The 5033-nt window shown below is 44.7% G+C and overlaps 1 protein-coding gene across 1 annotated transcript in view; it reads left to right on the top strand.

Annotated features, from left to right (window-relative positions):
* Positions 1-5033, top strand: part of PDZD2 (PDZ domain containing 2) — a 149335-nt gene that overhangs the window by 936 nt on the left and 143366 nt on the right. The gene's annotated exons all lie outside the window — the stretch shown is intronic.

Genomic DNA, 5033 nt, shown 5'->3' with positions numbered 1-5033 from the left:
CGGGGCGAGGTAAGGGTGGAAGAGCAGCCACCAGCCGCTGCCTCTCACGGCATGTGGTACACGTCACGGTCGGTACTGATTTATGTCCGAGAGCAGAGGTTTTGACCTCTGCTTTCCGGCCCCTGGGGGAGTTCTGGGTTCCTTCTTAAGGTCTGTAGAAAATAAGTAACATGAGGAAATCGATATTTAGCCTACACCTGCTACTCGCACATCCACTGGAAAATTTTGAGGGGTCATTGTGTCAAAAAACAGTACATTGTAAGCATCAGAGGGTCTCCACTAAAGCAGAAGTCTTCCTGGGTTTTGATAAAACTGTTTTCTTAAATAAAAATGAATACAGACTCAGCAGCACTGGAAATTTTTTTTACAGGTGCATCTTATTTTTGTTGAATCATTTAAATTGAGGGAAGCTTTTTTGACAGCCAAATGTTGTTTGAGACTTTTTCAAAGCAAGATACTTTTGTGTTTTCCAGATTGGAACAACTTCATTTTAATAAATTCCCTTTGATTTAATTGCATTTGCTCTCTTTTGCTGCCTCCTGTCCCAGAAAACTTGAAACCTTTAAGAGTTCAAATCAGAAATGAAGGTTCTTGCAATGATATAGATTATTCCTGCTTTTTTATTTCAGCTGCTGCATGCTGTAAAATCAGTTACTGGCCCAGCTTTGCTCTTTGTGGGCCAGCAGACTTGCTCATATTTCCCTTTGCAAAGGCAAAGACCTTTCTCTGCTAAAGATGAGGACACAAAAGTTCATTCATACCTGAGGTTGCAACGTACCGGAGGGCATGAAATCATCCCCCTCTTGCCAAAGGGGGTTCATCTTGGGGATGGACATCTTTGGATACAAAACGCTAGTGAAGTGGTCCTTCTTGAAAAGGAAACACTGTTAATCCGCAGCATGGGCAATCCAGGACGTTTTATGGGCCTTGGGAGTAATATGCCATTTTAGTCCAACTGAGAAAGTGCTTCAGCAAGTGAGATTTGCAACAGGGGCAAATAACAAGTTTAACTGAATAAAGCTGGATACTGAAAAAAAAAAAAAGAGTTGAATCCTTACAGGTTTGTCCAGTGAGAATATAGCATTGATGGGAAGACTCATTGGTTATTTATCTGCTGCTTTAATTTTCGGGCTTGCAAAGCCATGATGGCCGTGTGGGGGTAACACCTGCAAGTTATAATCCTGCAAAGCGCATGGCCTTTGCTCCCAACAGGCAGTGAGTAAGACAGCGGTTTGGGGTGACCATCACTCCCAATTCTGCCACGTGGCAGAATAAAAGCAGTGACTCCTTGATCTGTGGGTGCTGGGCAGGTCAACCTGGCTGTGGTTTTGCAGGTGTGATAGCAACCCTCTGTAATTTCAAGCCTGTGATTCAATGAGTGTATAAATACTGGTACTGTAGCAGTATCAATCAGTGGCACCCCCAAATTTGAGAGTTTTTGTGGCAAAAGCAGTTAGTTTGCTGTTTCCCCTTTGCCAGATGTCACTGTTCCTAAAATCCAAGGGAATTGCTTGCAGTGGCCAGCAATAATGTTACCTTATTATTAATGCAAAATGAAAGATAATACCCAATGGAGTCCAAAATGTTTGGATATATGTTCTTTTTATCCTATCCCTGAAGGTTTCATTTTGGGCTTGTTCTTTTTGGAAAGCTCTGTTACTAGACCAGGAAGCTGTGACTGCTGCTAATGAGAACCAAGTGCTCCATTTTCCTCAGTTGAGATTTTTTTTTTTGGCCATTATGAAGGCAGAGTTTTGGTGGTGCGGGGCCAGTGGTGTTGTTCATAAGATCCTGTTTTAGAATATTCTACATCCAATTTGGGCCAAAATTTAAGACATCTCTTAGTCAAAACCTTATTTATTTTCAGCATCCAGTACATCCTTGCCTAACTTGCTGTCATTTGACAATGGTGATGCTGATGGATGACAGTTTGGGACCCTGAGGACACTCTTGGTTTGGAGTGCTTGGTTTTGCCTCTCAGGGAGATGGTTGGTAGCTCCAACCCCATGTTACCATCTTGTTCATCTGATCTTCTCCAGGATGCTCTGAGAGCCTTTCAGTAGGTTTCTCTACTGGGGTGCTCAGAAGAGACATAATTCTGTCCAGGTTTATAACAGGTTGAAAGGCAATGTCAGCTTGCCTTCTGGGAAGACTGTTTCAAAGAAGCAGCTTTCCTAGAGTATTTCCATTTTGCTGCTACAGTGGCAGTAGCAGAGACCTTTCCCCTTGGCTCTTCAAGGTGTTGGGGCAGGACAGCACACTGAATAGCAGTCCTGGCTTGATTTCTGTCTGCCTAATTAGTCTCTGGCTGGCTGAGAAACTCCTTCAGGTCAATACAAAGGGGTGTGAGCGCTGTGATTTGTGGTGTGATGCATTTAGTGTCACCTGAGCGTGGTCAGTGAAGTTAAAACACTGCCTTAGCTCCTGTAGCATCAGGCTGGATTGAGCAAGCAAAATCACTGCTTGCATGTTTATTCCTCACCTGCCAAGCGTGCCAGGGAAGCCCCATCTTGCTGGTGAGTGTGTTGTCCACACTGGTGTTTTAGGCAATCTCCTGATTTATTTCCATAACAGTGGGGAATCTGGCATGAGGGTCCCGTGACTCTGCCACTTTCCTGGGGGTTACCACCTCTGCAGCAGGGTTGGCAGACGCGTGCTCATGTACCCAGGGCTTCATGCCACTTCAGCTCCATCAGGGAGCCCTCCCTGTTCCAAGGGGCTAAGCCAATACACTGGGCAACGGGAGGGGAGAGGCAGGGGCACGCAGTCCCTTCTGCCTGCTGTCCTACAGAGGTGGCCAGGCTGTAGAGGACACAGGGTCAGACGGCTGGAGCCATAATAGATTGGGCAGCCCTGGACAGATTGTGCTATTTCAGCACCTGCCTGTTGTAGGTCCTGTGCCTAGAGGTCCTCAAGTATCGGGAGCAGTGATGGGGTCAGACACAACGCAGAAGGGCACACCTCACTTCTTGGAGGAGCTGGCTGTGGGTATCACTCATCTGCCTCTCCCTGCTAGGGAAGCTGAGTCTGACTTCCTTAAAGAACAGTTATTTATTTAAATTCCACTTGATTTCCATGTAAACAGCGGAAAGAGGTTGATTATTGCTGAGCTTGTTTCTTTTCTTTCTTTCTTTTCATTTAGAGAAACATTATGCAGTAATATAATCATCAAAGCTTTTTGCTTAACAGGGTATTATTACATTAGAGAGGAATGATGTAGGTGGTGGCATTTTTGGTGATGTTAGTGACTGAGGGAAAATTATTGCTCTCTTCAGAGTTAGCAAATTGTGTGTGTCTATCAAACACAATTGCAGGGAAATGAGCTGTATTGGAGTACTGAATAAAGGTTAGTCAAAACTCTGCATGTTTATTTATCTTCTGTCTATACATTTGTATCTCCAAAACACATGGGTTATGTTCCCTCAGACAACAACTTCCTATGTATTTTGGAACTACTCCCCTCATTTTGGGCTATTACTCATTTACTGAAGGGAAGCTGTTAGTATTCCTGCAGATGACAGATGAGTCCTTCATTTCTTGAGCATGACTGAATGGGGCTTCATTGAGCAAGTCCTGGGAGGACTGCAAAAGAATTATTTTGCCATGAATATCATTCAGTTTGAAATATTTGATTACAAATTTCATCAAGCATAGCTGCAGTGCTTGGACACAGCTATCATATACATCTAATCTTTAAAATCAGTGCTGAATAGATTTCTAAATTCAAACTGTTTCTGAAGAAAGCAGAGTAAGATGCAAGTGATGACAGTGCGGTATAAATTATGAGGTATTATTATAATTTTGTCATTGAGGAAACCCAACCACTGCTTCAAAATATCGTGTTCCTCACTGCGAAATGACCAAACTTTGCCATGTGTGGGAATACAGTCAGAGAACTGGCTGGCTTCATTTTAACCCACAAGCTGGAGTTGCTTCCAAAAAATGAACAGAGAAGTGTTTTGACAGCCATACCTTTGCACAGTGTTTTATTAGTCTCTCCTCTTCAGCTAGTGTCCTGGGGGAGTTGCTAGGACTCCTCCCCAGCACAAGATATGGCATGCTGAATGTCAGAGAAACCAGTTTATTTTCAAGAAAGACCTTCAGAAATGAGATGTGCAATGGAGAGTGAGCTTCAAGTGCCACTACTGAAGGCAAATCATTGACCTTACCTGAAGTTGGGGGTTTCCAGCAGAGCCAAGGTCTTTCCTGAGTGCTTGCTGCTACTGCACATCACATCTACCTGCTCCGGGATAGTTGGAAGTATGAAGGTAACGTCCTGGTCCTCCTAACAGGTCAATGTTTTTAGTAGTTGTGTGATAGATGGACATTCTAAACACAGTCCTGCTTCTCTGTAAGTGCTAGCAGCTGATTACAGAGCACAGTACTGAATGGCTAACAAAATTACAGGTCTCAAAATGTGCAAAGCACTTTGTGCTGCTTGCCTGCAGCAGTCAATAACAGTCTGGGGCTCAGCTGGATGAAATCTTGAGGTTCTGTATCAAAACAGTCCTTGGTGGTGCTGGAAAGCCAATCCACAGTCCCTGGCTGTATAATGAGGCAAATTCTGCTCTGAACAGTGGTCTTCTGGAGGGTGCTCTTCTGTGTCCCCTTGTTGAGAGCCCTGCTTGCAAGGAGATGCAGAGCAGCACATCTGCTGAGGGGATGGGAACGGAAAATGGGGACCTTTGTTGCATCCTGAGTAGAGCTGCTCAAAAAGCAGACAGTGTGGTTTGAAAACTGGTGTTTCAGAAGAGCACACCTTTTGAGGCACTTCTTGTTGAGCTCCCCCTTCCTCAGAAGTTGGAACTGAATGATTTTTTATCACAAACTGCTTTGCCCCTGCAAGAGAAGGATTTTCTTGTTGGGAAGAAACACACACCCCCCCTGAATGTGGTTACTCTGATATCAAAGTGCAATGCTCCAGTTTTGCATTTTCCACGGGACACTGCTTCCTGCCACGCTGCGGTGAGGCACTGCCACTGCAGGAGGCTGGCTGTCCCCACCATGGCCACTGTGTCCCCGCGGCGGCCTCA

The sequence above is a fragment of the Egretta garzetta genome, unplaced genomic scaffold (assembly GCF_000687185.1).
Source record: "Egretta garzetta isolate BGI_Z169 unplaced genomic scaffold, ASM68718v1 scaffold59, whole genome shotgun sequence".
NCBI classification, from domain to species: domain Eukaryota; kingdom Metazoa; phylum Chordata; class Aves; order Pelecaniformes; family Ardeidae; genus Egretta; species Egretta garzetta.
This window is presented reverse-complemented; position numbering and strand designations above follow the sequence as displayed.